The sequence below is a fragment of the Bidens hawaiensis genome, unplaced genomic scaffold, assembly GCF_021521415.1.
Source record: "Bidens hawaiensis isolate Kalapana, Puna unplaced genomic scaffold, B.hawaiensis_p1.1 tig00013659_1, whole genome shotgun sequence".
Lineage (NCBI taxonomy): Eukaryota > Viridiplantae > Streptophyta > Magnoliopsida > Asterales > Asteraceae > Bidens > Bidens hawaiensis.
This window is the reverse complement of record NW_027492161.1, coordinates 111,088-135,561: the sequence shown is the minus strand read 5'-3', so window position 1 is coordinate 135,561 and position 24,474 is coordinate 111,088. Positions and strand designations below refer to the sequence as shown.

The 24,474-nt window shown below is 36.3% G+C and overlaps 1 pseudogene across 1 annotated transcript; it reads right to left on the bottom strand.

Annotated features, from left to right (window-relative positions):
• Nucleotides 1–1,741: 1,741 nt before the first annotated feature.
• Nucleotides 1,742–4,764, bottom strand: LOC143544651 (glycerophosphodiester phosphodiesterase GDPDL3-like; annotated as a pseudogene). Its single transcript, XR_013137287.1, has 8 exons — nt 4,620–4,764; nt 4,162–4,458; nt 3,462–4,073; nt 3,355–3,390; nt 2,993–3,277; nt 2,770–2,915; nt 2,210–2,697; nt 1,742–2,043 (listed from the first exon to the last, which is right to left on the bottom strand). The product of XR_013137287.1 is annotated as a glycerophosphodiester phosphodiesterase GDPDL3-like (transcript).
• Nucleotides 4,765–24,474: the final 19,710 nt, after the last annotated feature.

Below are 24,474 nucleotides of genomic sequence, written 5' to 3'. Positions count from 1 at the left end.
AAGATCAGTCACAATACATTCGCTGCATTTCTCATTACGTATTTGGGACTGAAATTCAGTAGCCAGTGAGTTTCCCTTAAAAAATTTATGTTATCTTGACATATTCGCGACTGAAAGTAAGTCTCAAATAAGGTACAAGAATATCAGTGACTGATTATCAGTCACTAAATTTAGTCACATAGAAATCAGTCCTAGATACTATTAGTGACTGATAAATCGGTCCCTGAAGTTATGTATTTGAGACTGATATATCAGTCCCTCTTAGTTTAGTCTCTAATGGTCACTTTTTTTTGTAGACAAATCTAGAGAGGTTGAGAAAATTTCAATCATTCCTTTAGACCAAACAAGTAGGAATTTACCATCCTTAATAATCATGTATAAGGATGTTGTCATATTCAAACATTTTCAAAAATGACACTGTGAAATAAACATAAAATGTTAGTATTATCGTAAATGTTATATGTGCGAAACACATATAACATCCAAAACCATAATCCAAACAATAATCTAGCAAATTAAGATATGTTCAAACAAACATGTACTGAAACTTAAAAATCTGGATATAATATGTAGTAATCATTAAAAATATATATATATATATATATATCGTACTAGAAGTGGGAATTTAACATCTTTAATAATGATATAGAAAGATGTTGTCATCTTAAAAAAAAAAGAATTTCAAAACTACCACTATTGGATAACAAAAATGTTAGTTAACTTATTAATCTATCAAAAAATAAATATTTAATGTATACAAAACATACATCGATTGAATCTAAAGAAGAAATTATTAAACATTAAGATCGATAGAAATAATAAGTTAATGCACAAACCCTAATATTTAATATATACAAATATTTCATCAGTAAACGGAATTACTACACATGAAATGAAATATATAAAACCAAATAAATTGCATTCGAAAGAATACTGGAGGGAGGATGGTAGGAAATCGAGAAACTCGATGACGGCAAGAGCGAGAGGAGGAGGAGAAACTTTGACTAAGGATAAGGGTTTTATTAATTGTGTTTAAATATAAATATGGTGATACTTGGATACAGAACAGGTAATTGTATAAAACTAAAAACCTGGCCACGGGTTTTAAGAGTATTAAACGGGTCTGTATGTTTTAACAAAGTCATTAAATGATAAGACATCTAAATGAAATCTAGGTGGCATCTTATGTGGAGGCCCTAAAATGATGCCATGTGGAAAATATGGACTGCTTTAATAGATTAGTAAGATAGCTTCGATCAAGGGTTTTTATGAAATTGTGTTTTGCATTTTATTTTTTTCTTTTTAAACGGCATTTGAAACTAACTCATACCTAAGTGAGCTTTTCTGGATGTCAACTGTCCATGTTGATTTAGACTTTCAAGACCTTACTCACTCAGGACATCGTCAAGAAGGTAACCCATTACTATGAGAAAACCCTTTGAGTCGGAGTTTCTAACATGGGACCATAGGGTCCCAAGTCTTAACCATCCCCCCCCCCCCCCCCCCCCCCTAATGCCATTAGACAAGAAGGTCAACCAGTTGTTTTGCATTTTTTGTGTAATTTGTTCCGTTGTTTAACTAATTGATCTAGGCCATTAATCGGTATTAGAGAGGTTTCGAGAGATTGATCTTCGAGCAAGGGAGCAGCCCCCTTGCAGCTGCGTGGCTGGGGAGAAAGGATCTATCAACAGCAATCAGCCAAATTTTACACTTACAAAATCTATTAAACAATAACAAACGTTTACACCAAAACAATTGTTCCAAGAACAGTCACTACAGAAAACAGAATCACCACCGCAGTTTTTGGTGGTTGACCACTTGGTGAAGCCTGTGGTGGTGCTGCTGTCGCATTGCCAGATGTCAGAGATGGTATTCTGGAAGGAGGTATGGGTCCTTGATCCACGTCAGCATCTTCCAAAACAGGATTAGGAGCCTCAGTTGGTGGCATCAGTTGAGGTGTCATGAGTGAGAATAATTGACCAGGCACTGCTGGACTCATGTATGATGGTCTCTGATCTTCTGGTAACTGTAGACAACGGTTTCCTAAATACCACCAAAATAAATTTTCACAAATTAAAACTCGTGATCTTGAAACCCATGGTTTGACTTGGAAACTCTAAAACAACATTTAATTATTAAACTGAAAAGATAAGTTTTGTTCTAAAAAGTAATGATTTTGATCTAACAAGCGAAAAGATAGTAAGCTTACTTCTGTATTTGGAAGCAGTAGCTATATAAGATGTAATAACACCGTCGACTTTAGCTCCGTTAACATACGTGTTAATTTCAACATACGGGTCTGAAAAGAAGTCCCATGGCTGTGAAACAAACTCATTATCAAAACGTTGTACATACACCAGGATATTGAAAGCGTGAAACTTTGCAACAACATCAGTTTGATCACCAAGAAAGCCACTATTTCTAGGATACACCGATTTTTTCCCGATAATAACAGAATTGGCAAATTCACTGATTTCTGCAATTGTTGAATTCAGGGCATCACTTATACTCTCATCCACTTCATAAACAAGCTCATGCCTGTTGCTTCTTTCATTAAAACAATTTCAGAACAGCACTATCGGGTGAGGTGATCATAATTTTCTTGGTCGTCTGGTTATTTATTCTAGATTTATTCAAAACGTCCATTACCGCATCTGTCACACTTAATCCTTGATTAACAGCTAAGTAAGCTGCATTCTGCAAGTTGTATGAAGAAAAATGGTATCACTTTCGTTCAGTTAAGAAATGAATAATATTATGTTGTCTCACCTTAATGTTGATCAAGACACCAGAAACTGAAGTAGAATTACTAGCAAAGTCCAGAACGTCACATAGTCTCATATATTTGCCAGCATTTTTGAATCTTGGATTTCTTGAAAAAACATCGTATTCTGGAAATGCCGTGGACATTGCAGCTAAAACAGAAAAGGAAAAATGAAAATGAGAAAATTTGGTATGTTGATTACGTAAAACTCGGGAGTATAGAACTTACGTTGTATGGTCTGAATCTGGTCCCAAGTAAGAGTGAAGGTAAATATTCCAGCACCAGATTGAAGTTCAGGAATGTTTGTTGTCATATTTATAAATCTCGATTGGGCAACAGTTGTTCTGTCAAGGAAGTTTATTGAACCTAAGCAAAAAGGTATCCCATCACTCGTGATTTGAACAGGACAATCGATAATATCTGCACCATCAGAAACAGCTTTTTCATATGCCAAATCAGTACAACCTTGATAGTCACCACTTGCTCCTTCATATGTTATAATCAAAGGTTTCGCTGAAGAAAAAATAAAGTCATTATCAATAACATTAACGATTCAAGAAAAGGTTTAATATCCAGAACGGTATGTGCACCTTGAGTTCGGTTTTACCCCAAGTTAGATAAGCAGTCTGTAATATTACATAGATATTAGAATCTTGATGAGCAACAAGAATAAAGAATCATAACGTTAATGACTTACCAAACGCTGCAGATGGAGTTATGGGGTAATCAGATAGCACACCATCAACAGAAAATATACCATTGTCAGCATATTGGAGATACTCTTGTACAGGGTCATAACTGTAATTGTACGCGAGTAGAGCATCATTTACAAAATCAGAAGCAAACACTTCTAGACCGGCTTTATGAGCATTGGCTACCAAAGAAGTAGCCGGTTGCAAATAAAAATCATCCCCGACGGGCCATATGTATGATTTAGGAACAATAATTCCTTGGGCAAATGTCGTGATAAATGTCAGATTCCTCAGAAGAGAACCGTCTGTTTGGTTTGTTGTAGGCTCGATTTCATTCTGTCCAAGAAACCGAAATACTAACTTGGTTCTTTTTGGACTGAATCTTGTCACAATGCTTTTTAGAAAATTCACTTCAGGTGATGAGATATATTTAATTACAATTTTTCTTGAAACAGCCATCACATAGCTTCTCATGCTCAAATTGCGTTGGCGGAAAAACGCATCATGCTGGATGTTCAACCACAGTCCTGGTGGTTTTATGGCGGTGACCTCATCAACACTAAGAATTTTGTAGGACCCATCAAAATATGGAACTCTAGAGTAGATCCCCTGTGTTACTGTAATAGCAGTATTCTTTTATTATTATTATCAACCAAACTAAGCATTGATAAGACATATAAATTTGAAAAAGCTAAATGAACTCACACAAGACGTTGTTTAGGTCTGCAATGGTGAAGTCAACAGGAAAGTATCCTTTTACAGGTACTCCATTAACATTATAAGTGTTTTCCCCCTTATCAAACTTCGGATTGATTAATGTAGAAGAGTTCTCAAGGTTCAAATTTGGAAAACAGATGCCGATGTTTTCTTTAGTTAATTGTACATCGCACCACAGAATTACATCGGGTACGCTAGTAAGCACGGCAAACTTGTAGGCCAAGTAACTGGAACCAGGAAATAGCCCTGAAAATCCACCATTTGCAACAACTAATGGCCGCTCTCCTGCAAAATTTAAACAAGAGCATACTTTGAGCTTCTATAATCTTTGTTTACAAATAAATTACTCTCTAGTTACTTCCTTATATTTTTCTCTAGTATGTCAAACAAAAAATATTTAAACAACAAAAAAGATACAAGCATAAGAGAAGTAGGTTGTGATATACCATTTAATGTTTTCCATGGAGGATTTGTGCTATCATATCCCTGAGCACCGACCAAGCAGATTAATGATAGAAAGTAGACAACGTAGTACCGGAGGTTCCACATTCCCAGAAAATGTGCTCAAACTCTAGTTGACTAGACTTTTTTTTTGCTGGAAACGAGTGACAACTAAATGACTACAAAAAGTTAAATATATATAAGGTGGGTTATGTACTCATGCACATTGACTAGGTCTAAAGTCACGACTAATTTTTTTTTCTTTTACATTTATCGCTAACTTTTTTAAGTTTAATTGATTTTTTAAAAATCTATAAATTATTGTTAGCAATAGTATAGTATTTTATCATTTGCAAAACTTAGTCAGTGATCTTTATTATACATAAGTAATTATGAGGGTCGTATTAGTTGTTTAATATAAAAATTAATTTTACATTTTTCCATTTGGTCATGTGGTTATTTGTGATGAGTATTTAGGTGGGAGAGCTTTAATTTCGGATCCGTAAGCATAATCTTATTACATATATTAATTAAGGCTACCCTATTTGGGATAGTGCTGGAAGCATGCTTCAGTTCGAGCAACACCGTCAAATGGCTCGACAACAACAATACCAAAGTGTTGGCTGATATGGACAACGACTGAATCGTTTGACCAACTATCGGTTACGAAATTAATAATAATAATCATTAAGAGAATAATTATCATTAAATCGTTTGACCAACTTCAGTTACGAAATTCTCAAAAACAAATGCAAAACCGGAAACCCAATTTTGCACCCCCTACGCGGGTAGAAGTTGTAGTAAAACACATCACAAATTTTCAAATGAATAGTGAAGATTGCATCTTATAAACTACTTCTCATTTTGTTCCACATCCGATGTGGGACAAGTTTTGAGACATTCATTCGCACACACTTCTATTTAATTTTCCAACAATCCCCCACATGAATGGAGGTCGAAACAATATTATTCCGATTAGATTTCAGCAGTTGAATCTTGCATACAATAGGTAGATGTTACTCTTTGAACCTTTGCTTATGAAGCGCACTTAGCCCACTGACTCTGAGTAGACAGCGATGTCTTTGAACTCATCTGTCGTTTGTGTAGACGACAATACACTTCACACAAGACTCTCCCTGACAAAGTCAAGTCCTCATAGTTATGTTCGTTATGGTCATGAACATGAGCCTGGTTCCGTGAGAGCCATTAAGTATTGTGCCCCAACAATACCCTTCGAAGCGACCCCACTTCTCTCTCACATAGGTAATTCACCATGTATGGTTACCTTAGTCGAATCATTAAAAACCATAGGCTTAGCCTCACACTTGTCACTTTTAGGAATGCACTAGGAAGTTTACCAACCATGTAATAAACTACCTTTTAAATACATAGGGTTATTCCCCCCACAGTGACCTCATTAATTCATACAATTAGGTTTTCCTATTGAACTCAATTCTTGGGATCTCCAATCTGTTGAGTTAGGTTTCCTTCGTATGAACCTTTAATTTTTCAAGGGCTTTAGTCCCATTCCCATGGACGACTTCTGAACTAACTCTCTACTTAGGCCTTTTTTTAGCGGACCCGCAATATTATCCTTTGACTTCACGTAGTCAACAGTGATAATTCCAATAGAGATTAGTTGTCGTGTCGTATTATGTCTACGTCTAATATGTCTGTTCTTACCATTATACATTGTGCTATGAGCTCTGCCAATTACCGATTGGCTATCACAATGTATACAAATGGCCGATGCGGGCTTAGGCCATCTTGGTATATCCTCAACAAATTAACGTAACCATTCTGCCTCTTCGCCCGCTTTTATCTAGGGCGATGAATTCTGAATCTATTGTGGATCTAGCTATAACCGTTTGCTTAGATGATTTCCACGATATAGCAGCACCTCCAAGTGTGAATACATACCCACTTGTTGCTTTGGAATCATTCGTGTCAGATATCCAATTTGCATCACAGTGTCCTTCGATAACTGCCGGATATCTGTTATAATGCAACCCGTATTCCCAAATGTATCTTAGGTACCGAAGCAACTAAATCACACAGTTCCAATGAATTGAATTTGGGTTGCTCGTGTATCATCTTAGCTTGCTCACAGCATATGCTAAGTCTGGTCTAGTACAACTCATAAGATACATCAAGCTTCCAATAATTCTTGAGTATTCCAACTGATTAGCGGGTTCACCTCTATTCTTAGCTAGATGTTGGCTCGTGTCAATGGGAGTTCTAGCTACATTAGAGTCATTATCATTAAACTTCTCAAGAATTTTGTTCACGTAATGGGCTTGACTTAAAACAAGTCTATTTTGGGTTCGTGTGATTTTAATTCCCAAAATCACATCCGCAGCACCCATGTCTTTCATGTCAAATCTTGCCTTTAGCATGTTGTTTGTGGACGTTATGATTTTTTCATCACTTCCAGCAATGAGCATATCATCTACGTATAGACACAGAATAACATATTCATCTGATATGTCCTTCACATACACACATTTGTCATATTCATTGATTTTGAACCCGGCATCAAGCATGACATGATCAAACTTTTGATGCCATTGTTTTGGAGTTTGTTTCAATCCATACAAGGATTTTACAAGTTTGCAAACTTTTTTTTTTTCTTGCCCAATGGCTATGAAACCTTTAGGTTGTTTCATGTAAATCTCTTCCTCCAGATTTCCATTCAAGAAAGGTGTTTTCACATCCATTTGGTGAACTTCCAGATTTCTAATGGCGGCAATGGCAAGCACCAACTTGATGGAGGTTATTCGCGTAACTGGCGAATATGTATCAAAGTAATCTAAACCTTCTCGTTGTTTATATCATTTGATCACCAACCTTGCCTTATACTTATCAATTGTGCCATCTGGTTTCATCTTCTTCTTGAAGATCCATCGATATCCTAGTGTTTACATCCTTGAGGAAGATCCACTAGTTCCCAAGTATGATTTTGTAAGATAGAATCTATCTAACCTTTGATGGCTATGATACTTAGTAATTATCATAAAATCACAACAAATGTCATAATGATCATTAAAGTTTAATAAAACAAAATAATGATCATTAGTGCAACATTTGAAAACATAACAAACGTCATAATGATACTTAGTAATTATCATAAAATCACAACAAATGTCATAATGATCATTAAAGTGTAATAAAACAGAATAATGATCATTAGTGCAACATTTGAGAACATAACAAACGTCATAATGATACTTAGTAATTATCATAAAAATCATAACAAACGTCATAATGATCATTAAAGTCTAATAAAATAGAATAATGATCATTAGTGCAACATTTGAAACTGAAATTAATAATAATAATTATCATTAAGTTTGTTGGTACGTTTGAGGTTCCTCTTCTACCATGTAGGTAAGGAAGTCAAAGCCGAAGGATTTTTCAATCCTTTGCCATTTACTCTTTCTAAATTTCAACTTCCTTTATTTCGGATTGTTCTCGAGGTTCATCTCTTGCACCCTCGTTGTTCTTTTTTTTTTTAAGAACAATTTCTTCAACTGATCTAGAACAACTCGGTTTTCCTTTATCCAAGCATGGGAACATATGCTCAAACCATGATGCATCCTTTGATTCTAGTATCATGCACAAGAAAACGAAATGCACCACCAGGATGAGTATATCCTCTAAATATACAATCCACTGTTTTGGGTCCTATTAGTAGCCGTTTTGGTGGTGTTACTACTACCTTGGCTAGGCACCCCCATACTCGCAAGTATTTATATGATGGTTTATTTCCCTTCCATAATTCGTATGGAGTTACATTTTTTTCTTATTGGGTATCATGTTTAAGACATAATTGCCGATGAGATTGCTCCCCCTACATGTCTCGGCTTATACGAAAACTTATCATCATGGCATTCATCATTTCTTTCAAAGTGCAGTTCTTGCGTTCCGCTACGCCATTTGATTGAGTGGAGTAAAGAGGCGTGAGTTCATGTATGATTCCATCTCTTTCACACAAATCAACAAAAGGTGAAACATATTCACCTCCTCGGTCACTCCTTTCTCTTTTGATTTTCCGATTTAGTTGATTCTCAACTTTGACTTTAAACAAGATAAATTTATTAATAGCCTCATCCGTACTCTTAAGTAAGTACTCATAGCAATACATTGTACTATCATCAATAAACATGATGAAGTACTTACTCCCTACACGAGTAGGAATTACTTTTAGATCACACACATAAGTGTGGATCATCTTGAGGGGTTCGATGAATCGTTCAATCTTTTTGAATGACGATCTTGTTTGTTTTGCTTCGACACAAGTTAACTTTGGTGACCATAATCGAGAGGTTATCAACCTCACGAACCATATTTACTTGTCGAGCATTTTCATTCTTTGAAAGCTTACACTCATTGGCCCTATGGCCTTGCTTTCCACAATTGTAACAAGTTCATTGGAACTTTCTTTTATTATTAATATTATTATTATTATTTATTTATTTATTTTAAATTCTCCCCTTAGGACTAAGGTTGGAGCCTTTCCCATTTTAAAGTCCAAGAACTTAGCCACCGCGGACTTTTTAGCACCGACATCTTCTGTTTCGTATTTGCGGTCCAAAGACTCCCATAATTCTTTGGTAGTCTTGGCCTTGCATTACACATTGTACAATGTATCCACCATACCATTCAAAACATAATTCCGGCACAAGAAATCCGAATGATTCCAAGCCTGAACCACGCTCACCGAATGAGCATCATTTCCCTTTTATCAACATGGGGAACGGTTTCAGTCAAGAACCTCGGTAGGTTCAACGTGGTCAGATAAGACGTAACTGCATAGACGTAACTGCATTAGGCAGTGGTGCAACCAAACTGGTTATGATAGCAACAACAGAGGTAACGATCATGGCTGTCTGAAAAGAAAGTGATCATGCCTAGGATTCCATTTTGTCTGTGTGTCTGAAACGAAAGACACATGAACAATTAGTAATCTGTTTAAGTTTGTTGGATATTCCTGTAGTAGAACCGGAAACAAATAATTAGAAACAATAAAAGATAACGGTGAGCCGGGCTTGTGTTTGACACAATTCCCTTAAACAGATTCGCGGTCTATTCCCAGGGTACTCCGGTTCGAAGCAGTAGTGGACTGCCGGACTTGATCACTTGTCTGAAATGAAACCGCAATGATGTTGCAGCGGAGAGGATGAGAGAGTTGTGTGTCTTTATGATCATATGAACTGAAGCATTTCATCTAGTTTTATAACAATAAAACTTGTAACTTATTATTGACCATTAGTGCATAATAATACTTGGTAATTATCATAATAATGGTCATCATTAGTGCAATGAAATAAAAAATAATAATCATTACTGTTTAATGACTATTAATGTCATTGACTATCTGTTACGAAATTAATAATAATAATCATTAAGAGAATAATTATCATTAAATCCTTTGACCAACTTCAGTTACGAAATTCTCAAAAACAAATGCAAAACTGGAAACCCAATTTTGCACCCCCTGCGCGCGGTAGGAGTTGTAGTAAAACACATCACAAATTTTCAAATGAGTAGTGAAGATTGCATCTTATAAACTACTTCTCATTTTGTTCCACGTCCGATATGGGACAAGATTTTACAATTTTAACTTTTGAGACATTCATTCACACACACTTCTATTTAATTTTCCAACACCAACTACCATGGGTTGGACCAAGGTTCAAGCCACAGCCAAGGTTAATTTTTGTGTGGATGCGGGCGTAATCAGTGTGGCCGGGGCGAGGACCTGGTACAAATCATGGTTCATCATGGCCCAACTTTTGGCCAAATGGTTGGACCCCGCCACCTTCTCAATATCTGGTCCAAAGGCCTTACTACTAACAGTCCAGCACGACCCAATAGCGGCAATGGGTGGTGTCCGATGAATCCCAGCAACAACAGCATGTACCGCTTGTAGCCCACTTCGTCGTAGAACATATACAACCTGCCGACTACATGGCCAATATCACGCACAATGTACACCGCTTCAAGCTCTGGCACAATGGCAAGCATGTTGGGTAATATTCCAGCTACGCTGACATTTGACCTATCCCACACAATGCAACAACTTCATCTGAACAAGTTTGATCCAAATTGGTACATGGACTCGGGATCAATATCACACCTCACAAAGTACCTAGGTAAAATTTCTACAAAAATAACATCTTTTTTCTATACAACCTATTTTTGTTGGTAATGACAATCACATACCTATTCGTGGATTCGGTCACACCATTCACCATACTCCAAATCACTTTTGAACCTTAAATAATATTCTTTTTACATTTGAAATCGTTAAAACCCAGCTTTCCTTATGGATACAACTGATAATCAAACATGTGTTGAATTTGATTTGTTTGGTTTTGCAGTGAAGAATCTCAAGAATGGAGCCATCTTTCGCGCCATAATATCACATGATATCTTTACTCTTTTATCAGACTCGCCTCTCAATATGTTTTTCAAGTCCCAGATCGATAATCAATCATGAACTAAACGAATAACTCTCGTTTATATTAATCAAAAAATATAACTCTTAAAACTGATTACAATATCTTAAACCCTAAGTCGGTTTGACTCTTGATGAACCCTAACTCGGTTGTATCTAGATGAACCCTAATTCGGTTACATCTCGTGTGTATAGGTTTGAGGGTTTGTAATCAGTTTTTTGAGTGAGATTTTCTTATTAATATAAACAAAATTTATTTGTTTAGTTCGTGTTTGATTTTTGATTTGGGACTTGAGTTTTTCTCACATCAAAACCCAACCAATAGTATCCTGTATTTATGTAATTCTTGTTTTTTAATTTCTGTAGACACCCTCATTTGCATTTATGTCATTCATGTCAATTATCTAAGAATTCACGTTAACTTTTTTATGATTTGATATCTAGTATATATGATCCATTTGATATTATACATTGTGATTTGTGGACTTCTCCAATCACCAGTAATTCGGGATTTAAGTATCATATGGTGCTAATCGACATCTTCACCCACTTCGTTTCGGTATACCACATCAATCAAATCAGGCACGTTCACTAACTTTGCAAAATTCCATCAATTTATTTGCACTCAATTTAATTTCATAATCAAGGAATTAAGTAATTAACTTTTTTGCCCAAACTCCTGCTTCAATAGTAGCTTAATTGGTTTTCCCAAGTTGTTACCAATCACACTTGCACTAGTATACTAGGTTGTTACTGATGCTAGTTACCACTAATGATTGGCGACAACTTATTACTGACAACTGGTTCCTATTAAAGATCAGTTCTAGACAATTTTATATCAACTATACAAATCCGAAAACTTCAATGACTTTTCAGTAAGTTTGAATTAAATTACTCAACTATGCCCCCTATACCCCGCCACGAAACAATACTCATTTAGAATCCCTTGATCACTAGGGGGCTTTGTCCCTTGAACTAGGGCTGTCCAGCGGTTCAGAACCGCGAGAACCGAACCGAAAATTGGAATTGAACCAGAACTGAAAATGAATGAAAAATAAAACCGGAACCTATTATAGTAAACCGGTTCAGTTTCATAACTGATAAAGTCGGTTCTTGCTAATCGGTTCTTTGCCAGAACCGGTTCGATTGTTTATTTATCAAATGGGTTGTGCAAACTTTACAAATTGCAGAGCAAGTTGATTTAATTACACGTCTTCTTTCATGGTATGTTAATTTAGATTATAACATGAACATCCATTATATTTTTCATTAAAACCTAATAGTTGAAGCTAGATAAATCATTAGTGGTGACAGATTAAAGGAACATCATATCATTTTATATTATATTACCTTGAAATGTTGAATCAAAATTGATCTTGCCTGCTAGGTATTGAACATAAAGAAAGAATATTTGAATTAAAAAATGATTGAATGGATGTCGGCTAATAAGTTACTCTATAAAAAGTGGGAATTGGTAAATTTATATAATTTTTTTAAATATTCCGGTTCTTCGGTTTCACGTCTAGAACCGTCGGTTTTACCCAAAACCGAACCGGGATCCGTTTAAAGTAAATACTGAGAACCGAGAACCGTAAGGTAACACACGTTAACGGTTCTGAGACGCCGCTTCGGTTCCGGCGATTCGGAACCGTTTCTTGCTCACCCCTACCTGAACTATCGAATTCTATGTGCTAGAAATGAAAATAGATGTTTACAAGTTTGCACTTTGTAAATTATAACTTGTAAATTTATATATTTTTATTTTTATGTTAAGTAAATACAAAAAAATATGTAATTCATAGATTATTAAGTTTACTCGTAATATACATAATACTCCCTCCGTCTCATTAAAAGTGTTCATTTTCCTCTTTTATTTGTCCCATTACAAATGTCTACTTTCAAAGTTTATTAACCAATTTCCAAGTTTACCCTTAAGTACACACAACTAGCATTAATAAACAATATGGTGGACCCATTTTCTAAGGGCATTATTGTCATTTGGTTAGCGAAAAAGGTAATCATTCAATCCACCTTAAACTTTGTGTTTTTCAAACTAATACACTTTGACCGGGATGGAGGGAATATATTTTTATTGAAATATTCCTTAAATTTTTGAAAAATTTTCCACTGAAAAATATAAATAAGTATGTACAGCTCCGAAGACTTGACCCGCCTGATGTGACAATGCTCGGTAGTTGCCACTCGGTTATGAACCGTGTTCGTGTGGCTCCACCTTACTAAATGCGAAAGTGATTGTAGTGTGTAGCTGGGGCCTGGGATATCAAGTGTCAAAAGTCAACATCCATATTTGGCGCCAGCTTTAGCCAACTGTCAAACTATGCAAGACTTGGTCTAGGGCCGTTCAAAAAGCTCGAGGCTCGAAGCTCGGGCTCGTGGCTCGTTTGAAAAAAGTTCGAATAAAACTAGCTATAAAAAGTTGATTTGTAACATTGTTAGCTGATTTGGATCATTTTTGTAACCGAGCCAAAATCGCCCCTAGCTCGGCTCGAGTCATGGCTTGTCTCTTTGGCTCGATCTTAAGCTCATTTAACTTCAAAATCAAGCTAGAGCCTAACTAAGTTGCCCCGTTTAATTTCGAGCCCGAGCTCGAAACCACCCTGGCTCGACTCGGACTCAGCTCGTGAACAGCCCTAACTTGGTCACTTTTCTAGATTAAAATAAACCGTCTTTAATTTTCTTTTTGCCGAGACAAAGGTTTATATTATTAAGAAATCATCGTCAGTTTTAGAGATAGGTTCCAAATATTTCCTCATAAAATTCAAATTCCATCTGTCCATTTACTAACATGTCGTCGCCTCTAAGTTAGGAGTTCGAGAGTGTAACATTTCGATTTTCCGTTTTTCTTGCATTTATAAAAGTTACCTGACCCGGTTTGTATTCGGGTGAATTTCTCAATAAAATGTTTCTTTTGTTTAATTATATATTTATATAATTATTAAACTATCAAGAAAATGCAAATTAACCTCTAAACTTACTTCTAACCCGGTTTGCATCTACAGCCAAAGCTCAAGGACCAAGTAGCAAAAATTATTCAAACTTCTGTTTCTTCTTTTTTTCCTTTCCCCCTCCCGTCGGCCAAAGATACCCCCCCCCCACCTTGCTTGTTCCTCAATTTTCAGCTATGATAATCAAAATTGATCTTGCCAATAATTAACTTAATTATGATCCTACCGACGTGTTAATTAAAGAAAACGAATCAAAACCACAGATAATCCCGTAAAATTAAACCCGCGGCTCAACCGACTCAAAATTGCTATATAAACACAACGAAAACTTAATTAAACTCGCTCACACAACCCTCTCAACCTCGCGACACAAAGCCCTAACCTAATTGAAACAAGCGAAGCCATCAAGAACCTGTTAGATCTCAGGTAGAGCCGTAAACCGTAAGCCTTCATCTTCCCTTATTTCATCTTCAATAACGGTAGTTGAATTGTGCATTTAGTTCGTCATCTTCCCTAGGGTTTATGGGTATTATGATGAACATTGAATTTGTATATTTGTATATTTTAGTTTGTAGTTTTAAATGAATTAGGCGCATGCCATGATGGCAGGTGCATCACATGTTAACTACAAACCGGCCTGGAGGCGCGGGTTCGAACCCCCAGGCCCGGTTTTGTGTTTTTTTTTTTAATTTCTTTTGTTATTTTAATATTTTAATCATAAGATAACACTAAATAAACATTATTTTAGTCAACCGAACCCAAGATGTATTATTTTGGCCATGGCTTCGCGTCATATTATTCCTATCTATAAGTATATATACATATATACACACAAACATACATATATAAATGTATATTTTTATACACTTACAAACACATAATACTATGAAACAAATATTATTTTATTTATTTATTTATATTATTAAACCGATCTGGCTTAAAGGTCCGAATAAATTCTCCCATGATATATATATATATATATATATATATATATATATATATATATATATTTAAATAATTAATATTAATGTTTCATTTGAACATATATATAATGTTATTAATACTTAATATCGGTTAATTATTAATAAAATTCATTTACTTGAAATATAAACATGGATGAAATATATCACTTATCTTATTTACCAAATAATAATAATAACACTAATAATAATAAAAATAATAATAATAATAACAATAATAATAAAAATAAGGATAAGAATAATATAGATAATCCAACAAATAATATTCTCAATTTTACTTAAACCCTATTCATCGTAATCCTTATAATTAGTTCGTTATAATTAATTTGTACTATCGTTAACCACTAGGAAGCTTTGTCGGCGTATCCCGAGGAGCTTGATCGTTTTCTACCCTAACTTTATCTTATCTCATCACTAATCCTCTTGCTAAAGGTAAGTAATTCACATCCCCTTTTTTACCATTTTACATTTTGGACACGTTATGTGGTCAAAACTCAATCATTTTATTTCACTACAATTCCATTATTTGCGTTATATGATATTGCTCAATTAGTTATACGTGCAAATGTGACTATGTGTTTATTTTATATTTTGGTGGTTGGTATCTCATCCTCATCCCCATCCCCATCCTCATCCTCATTAGTATGATCATACGCTGTCGTAGTAGCTCGTTATCCATGGGATTCGAGTGAAAAGACAACTTTTATATTATTGTTATGCTAGTTGTAGTATTTCATATTTATCGCAAAGAATTGTCATTTTTAATATTATATGTATTCAAAAACCGTGATTACTTACTCAACTTTATGTTGACAAAATATGTATTTTCACTCATGACGCATGTAACTTTTTGGGATGAGGAAATAAGCTAATGAATAGTTGGACCTTGGGATGCATGAAGAATAATATATATATGAATATTTTTTTAAATAATTAATACTAATGTTTCATTTGAACATATATATGATGTTATTAATACTTAATATCGGTTAATTATTAATAAAATTCATTTACTTGAAATATAAACATGGATGAAATATATCACTTATCTTATTTACCAAATAATAATAATAACACTAATAATAATAAAAATAATAATAATAATAATAAATGGAAACAATAATAATAAAAATAATGATAAGAATAATATGGATAATCCAACAAATAATATTCTCAATTTTACTTAAACCCTATTCATCGTAATCCTTATAATTAGTTCGTTATAATTAATTTGTACTATCGGTAACCACTAGGAAGCTTTATCGGCGTCTCCCGAGGAGCTTGATCGTTTTCTACCCTAACTTTATCTTATCTCATCACTAATCCTCTTGCTAAAGGTAAGTAATTCACATCCCCTTTTTTACCGTTTTACATTTTGGACGCATTATGTGTTCAAAACTCAATCATTTTATTTCACTACAATTCCATTATTTGCGTTATATGATATTGCTCAATTAGTTATACATGCAAATGTGACTATGTGTTTATTTTATGTTTTGGTGGTTGGTATCTCATCCTCATCCTCATTAGTATGATCATACGCCGTCGTAGTAGCTCGTTATCCATGGGATTCGAGTGAAAAGACAACTTTTATATTATTGTTATGCTAGTTGTAGTATTTCATATTTATCGCAAAGAATTGTCATTTTTAATATTATATTTATTCAAAAACCGTGATTACTTACTCAACTTTATGTTGACAAAATATGTATTTTCACGCATGACGCATGTAACTTTTTGGGATGAGGAAACAAGCTAATGAATAGTTGGACCTTGGGATGCATGATGAATAATATATATATATATATATATGAATATTTTTTTAAATAATTAATATTAATGTTTCATTTGAACATATATATAATGTTATTAATACTTAATATCGGTTAATTATTAATAAAATTCATTTACTTGAAATATAAACATGGATGAAATATATCACTTATCTTATTTACCAAATAATAATAATAAAAATAATAATAATAATAATAATAATAATAATAATAAATAGAAACAATAATAATAAAAATAATGATAAGAATAATATGGATAATCAAACAAATAATATTCTCAATTTTACTTAAACCCTATTCATCGTAATCCTTATAATTAGTTCGTTATAATTAATTTGTACTATCGTTAACCACTAGGAAGCTTTGTCGGCGTATCCCAAGGAGCTTGATCGTTTTCTACCCTAACTTTATCTTATCTCATCACTAATCCTCTTGCTAAAGGTAAGTAATTCACATCCCCTATTTTACCGTTTTACATTTGGACGCGTTATGTGTTCAAAACTCAATCATTTTATTTCACTACAATTTCATTATTTGCGTTATATGATATTGCTCAATTAGTTATACGTGCAAATATGACTATGTGTTTATTTTATGTTTTGGTGGTTGGTATCTCATCCTCATCCCCATCCCCATCCTCATCCTCATTAGTATGATCATACGCCGTCGTAGTAGCTCGTTATCCATGGGATTCGAGTGAAAAGACAACTTTTATATTATTGTTATGCTAGTTGTAGTATTTCATATTTATCGCAAAGAATTGTCATTTTTAATATTATATGTATTCAAAAACCGTGATTACTTACTCAACTTTATGTTGACAAAATATGTATTTTCACGCATGACGCATGTAACTTTTTGGGATGAGGAAACAAGCTAATGAATAGTTGGACCTTGGAATGCATGATGAATAATAATGAACTTATTTCAATTATTTTTAGTTGACGTTTATTTCTTTTGTGACAATGTTTGTGCTTTACGTATTTGAATTATATGAAATAAATAATTTAGATATTGACACGTGTATTTACTTTAGGGTCTTTTGAGCTATGATACAATTATGTCGCGCCCCGGCATATTCCACCATAGGCTGGGGTGTGACAGATTGGTATCAGCGCCGAAGGCTATACGATAGGTGGTTAGACGTAACGACCTAGTAGCATGCTTAGGGTCACTATACGTGTTCCAATACGTGCACCCTACTTGTTTAAATTTTTGTACATAACTTAATTTATTTAAATTGTTTATCATATACAATTGTACACGAAAGCACACACCTATTCTGAGGCTATGCCTCAAAATTATTTTTCAGAACTGTAGGATGATTTTTAATCGGGAATTTTTTTAAGAAATCCCACCTTTGACCTCCCCTTTACTTGAGAATGATTCATGTAACGGATACGTAGTAACTGTAAGGGGGACACACATGTACAATGATCCCTTGACGCCAAGGCTTGCGAGCCTAAGGAAGTGCAATGCGCACAAATCTCAATCAGCCGTGATACCTGGTTGCCTTCTTGGAGGGTGAAGTGGGAGTGTGAAACTTGTTAAGCCAAAACGTATCACACCAAACATTCACGAATCTACTACCCTCATTGTATCTATCGTGGTCATGTGACGATCACACTCATTAATTTATAACCTAATTCACGGTGATACGTGGCTAAAATCGATTATGTATTGTGTTTTAGTTGAATAGTTGGGTGACGTATATAAATACGGAGTGGTTCCCGAATTACTTCAACCATCTAGCTCAATACCCTTCACAACTCAGTTTTAATCAATTTTGTTTGGTTTTCGATATTTTCATTTTGTTGGAAGGAACCATGGTGGCTCATGAAGTCCTAACCAACAAATGAAACCCTAATATTTCAATTTTAAGTTATGTTATAATTATTTATTTGTCGATTTATTCAATCCTCATAGCGTTTACACTTATAAAATCAAGTCTCATAAATGACATCATTCTCAACCTCAATCTCAAATTGTTAAATAGAATTCATAAGTATCAATTTACACAAACTTATACATTTACAATATATACCCAATTCTCATAAATTTTACACATTTTATCCTTGCAGTATGTCTTCTAGTCTCATTAACCGTAAATGTCACATCAGAAACTCAGGCCGTAGCATGTCGTCTCGTATCACGAAGGGAATCATGGAAGCCTTCCCAATTGTTTTCTCTCAACTCCAAACCGTCAATGCCGCTAATGTTCCTGTGAACCCTAATGTATGCTCCTTCAAGTAATTCATCAACACTAACCTAACCGATTACTTTGGGACTAAGGGTGCTACAGTGCATGTCCGGATGACAAAAAGACCATGTATGCATCAAGAGTTTTCAAATTGAGTGTCCCACTAGTAGAAAAAAGGCTTTTAATGACATGCGCACTATGACATACAGAGATTTATGACGCACAAATGTGTGTGTCATAAAAAAAAGTCATATATTTCAAAAATTAAAAGATTTATGATACTTATTTTTGTGCGTCATTAAAGCAGTGTCATAAATTAAAAACCATGTCTATGTGTGTCATGTTTGTAAGTCATCTAGAAATCAAATTAAAAACAACACCCACCCACCCATATCAAAAGTGGATACATGACTTATAATTTTCTAGGGTTTAATCCATCTTCATCATCGATCTTCTTCATCAATCCCAGCCGGGATTCCGGCCACAACATTAGTACAAGCCATGACATTGAACCACGACACTAGTTCCAGCCACTACACCACTACGTCAGTGAACCACGACATCAGAGTTCCGGCACCACGATCCCTACAATTTCGTTTCCTACACCACGATATCAGTTCCAGCTTGCAAGGGTTTGCAATTTGAAGTAAAGATTTTTGTCCAATTGAAGGTTTATTTGCAAGACTTCAACTACCGTAAGGTTCCTTACTTGGTGGAATAGCAAAAAGAAAGACCTTGGGGCTGAGGTTGCCATGGTCTTGTCATGGGATGACCTCAAGAAGCTCATGCTAGACAAGTTATGCCTGAAGTACGAACTCCGAAAGTTGGAAGAAGAGTTCTGGAATTTGAAGCAAGAGGGAGGTGATAATACCACCTACAACGATCGGTTCCACGAATTGAGCATCCTCATCCCGCACATGGTCACTCCCTTGGAGCGTTCCATTGACAAGTACATCACGGGTTTGTCGATGCAAATCTAAGAGGCCGTCCTTAGTCATGACCCGAAGGAACTTCATGATGCCATTACCCTAGCCGGTACCCTCACTGAAAACCACGTTAAGGCCGGGACCTTGACGCGGAAAAGTTCTAAAATCCCAATGATAAGCCCGCATCCGACCCCGCTAAAGAGTCCAAGCCCGAACCCTCAAAGCCCGAGTTCTCTAAACACAACCACAACCACAACTCACTCATTACCACAATAACAAACGAAAGCCCAATTCACAAAACTATTTCAAAGCCCAATCACAAGCCCAACATGCCCCTCCAACAAAGAAACCATACACCGGCCCACACCCATATTGCAAAACTTTCCAACTTCATCATCCGGACCAATCTACTTGCCGAGTATGCACCAATTGCCCCCAATTCAGTCACCTCACCCAATACCGTTGAAAAGCACCCCGTGTGCAAGCCGCTCCACCGCGATTTGCACCAACAAACCAACCCAACCGAGCCGTCCCTCGTGCCCCAATCATTAATCCCATTAAGGCTTGCTATATTTGTGGTGATACAAACCACCTCCGCAATGCGTGTCCTTGACTCACTCATGCCCATCAAGCCTATGTTGCACCCCAACCCTACTACACATCGCAAGCCTACCAAGCTCTAACCCCTCAAGCTTCAACGTCCCAAACCCAAGCACCTCAAGGAACTCAAGGGCGAGCTTTCACCATCAATGCTCGTCAATCCCGAAACTCGAACGATGTGGTGAACGGTATGTTTCTAGTTAACAAGCATTATGCATCGGAATTATTTGATTCGGGAGCCAATAGGAGTTTCATTTCCTTTGATTTTGAATACATATTTGATGTGCCTCGTGGTAATTTGTCTAAACCCTTCACGGTAGAGATAGCTAAGGGTAATTCGATCGTTATTGACTCTGTTGTCCGTAAATACACGCTCACCCTTAATGGGCAAAAGTTCTCGATTAATCTTATTCCGATGCAAAGGGGTAGCTTCGACGTCATCATTGGTATGGATTGGCTCTCCTTTCACCATGCTGAAATTCTATGTTTTGAGAAGATTATTCGTATCCCTATCGAAGGTGGCGTAATTCTAAATGTCGCCGAAGAAAGACAATTCTCAAATCTAAACCTCATGTCGTGCCTTGAAGCCTAACATTATTTGCTCAAGAAGTATGTCGTTTTCTTAGTCCATGTCACCACAAAGGCCCATGAAGATACTTTATGATATTATGATTGTTCGCACTTACCCGAAGTCTTTTCCGAAGACGTTTCTGGACTCCCACCCATACGTCAAGTGGAGTTCCGTATTGATCTCGTACTCGGAGCAAACCCCATAGCCAAAGCACCTTACCGTCTTGCACCATCCGAGATGCAAGAACTCTCCAACCAAATCCAAGAACTAACGGACAAGGGTTTCATTCGCCCGAGTTTGTTTCCATGGGGCGCACCCATTTTGTTTGTCAAGAAGAAGGACGGTACTCTTCGTACTTGTATCGATTACCATTAGATCAATAAGCTTACCATCAAGAACCGTTATCCCCTACCACGCATCGATGACCTATTTGATCAACTCCAAAGAGCCGCTTGTTTCTCCAAGATTGATCTACGTTCGGTTTATCACCAACTTCATGTCCACGAGGATGACATACCCAAGGCCGCTTTCCGTACTCGTTATGGGCACTTTGAATTCCGAGTTATGCCGTTTGGGATGACTAATGCTCCCGCAATTTTCATGGATCTTATGAATCGCATTTGTACACCGTACCTTGACACGCTCGTGATTGTTTTCATCAACGATGCGTTGATATATTCTAAATCTGAGGACGAAGACAAGGTCATTTACGCGCCGTTCTTGACGTATTGCGAAAAGAACAACTTTATGCTAAATTCTCCAAATGCGAATTTTGTCTAAAGAAAGTTTAATTCTCGGGCCACATATTTTAACGAAAAGGGTATTCATATTGATCCCGCTAATATCAAAGCCATTAAAAATTGGAAAACCCTGTCCTCTTCAATGGAGGTTCGCTCATTTTTTGGTTTAGCGGGCTATTACCGCCGTTTCATCCGTAACTTTTCGAAGATTGCTTCACCCCTTACCGCACTAACCCACAAGGGGAAAGTTTATGAATGGGGTCCCGAACAAGAAAAGGCGTTTCAAACCCTAAAGGGCATGCTTTGAAATGCTCATATTCTTGCTCTTCCCGAGGGCAACGATGATTTTGTCATATTTTGTGATGAGTCTATCCAAGGTCTCGGTTGTTTCTAATGCAATGAAACAAGATCATTGCATACGCTTCACGTCAACTCAAGGTTCACGAGAAAAATTACACGATGCACAATCTCGAACTTGGTGCGGTCGTGTTTGCATTGAAAATTTGGAGACACTATCTTTATGGCACGAAATGTGTGGTCTTCACCGAACATAAAAGTTTGCAACACATCTTCGACCAAAAGGATTTCAATATGAGACAAAGACGATGGGCCCAATTGTTAAGCGATTACGATTGCGAGATTCTCTACCAACCCGGGAAAGCAAATGTCGTGGCCGATGCTCTTAGTCATAAGAGTCATATTAAATCCCTTTTGCTCAATAGTGTCACCATGCAATCCGACCTTCAATACCGCATCTTCGACGCTCAACACGTCTCCGTCACCGAAGGTAACTTATACGACGAGATGTCGTGTGGTGCCGAACTCCAATTTGAAACCAAACACAATGGTTTACTTTATTATTTGAACCGTTTATGGGTTCCCGATCATGATGGTCTTCGCATGTTCATTCTTGATGAAGCTCATAAGTCACGATACTATCTTCATCCCGGTGCGGATAAGATGTATGGTGATCTCCGTCCCATGTTTTGGTGGCCGAGAATGAAGAAAGATATTGCGGTATATGTATCTAAATGCCTCACTTGTTCTAAGGTCAAAGCCAAGCATCAAAGCCGTTGGCTTACTCGAGTAACCTCCGATCCCCGTTTGGAAATGAGAGGACATAGCCATGGATTTTGTCACCAAACTCCCCACTACTCAAAGCCGCAATTATATTATTTGGGTAATTGTTGATCGGTTGACCAAGTCTGCTCATTTCATACCTTTCCGAGAAAATTTCTCCGTGAGTCAACTAGCTCAACTCTATGTTAGGAACATCATTTGTCGCCATGGAACACCGTTGACCATTATCTTCGATCGTGATGGTCGATTTACCTCTGATGTTCGGTTTATTTGTACATATTTATGTGTGTTAACTTACTCTGTTAGTTTAGGAACTATGGTACTTCATACATGTTTATTGTGTTTCAGGTCACAGGTACTTAACACACTTAATTTGGACCTGTACGAGCATGGAATGAAGACCCGGGATGTCCAGCACGCTTACCGAGACAGTTATTTGAAGTTACTGAGAAGATAGACCCATCGCGTAGCACGATGGGTGTTGAAGGTGGGGCATCGCTCTACGCGATGCCCTGTATTTTACTGGCGTTAACTTTGGTCCATCGCATAGCGCAATGGACCAGGAGAGAGGACCATCGCGCTACGCGATGGTCCCCAGAATCGTAAAAGTTAGGGTTTCGTTTTATATTACGTTTTGACGACCCTAGACGCCACTCAACACCTTCCAGGCGGTTTTCAGAGTAGAAGAAAGAGCCCTATCACTTCCAATCATCTCTAAGCATCATACATGGCCTACCAGATCATAACCGAGGCCCGAGAGATGCAGATGCGCGGCTAATTCCTTTGAGTCATACCCAAGATGTAGAGTATTGTATCTTTCAGTTTTTCTCATGTATTAAGAAAGAATTGATTATAATTATCTTTGATTAATCTATGAGTATTGATGTCTAGTATTATTGTACACTCAGTCAGTTTAGGTTTATTTCGATCAAAACGATTATTGTGCCAGTTGCTATGATAATTGCTTATAGGATTGTTTTGACTAGTTGAATGTGATGAAGCATACGCTTTCCCTTAGTTGAGTCACACTGGCATGGACTGTTTGATAACTAGTGTCGTGTGTTAGTAAGCGTGGATGCCTAAGGTTTATCAAGTTAGTCAATCGGTATTTATCATTAATTGTTAATCTGTTAAGTTGCATGAGTTTGCTGTTATGTTAACTGCTTGGATTCCCGGATGTGATTTGCTTTTGTTAATTGTTTGAAAGTAGTTTGCTTGTTTAATTAATATTAAAACCAACTTGTTTGCTAGTGTGATCAGCACTTAGTTAATTGAATATCTACATAATGTTAGGAATCATTGTCACTGCACACTGACCACATACTCCTCATGGTTCGACACCCTACTTACCCTAGCTTGCTTAGGTGATTAGGAACACTGATTTAATTGTTTTTGACTAGATAGCGACAGTCTAGCATCAAAATGGCGCCGTTGCCGGGGAGTTAGTGCGCTTAGTGTTTTGTGTTAATTGATTTCTTAGTTTAATTTAGTTTAATTTAGTTTTTGTTTTTAATTTTAGTTTAGTTTTATTTTCCCATTTTGTG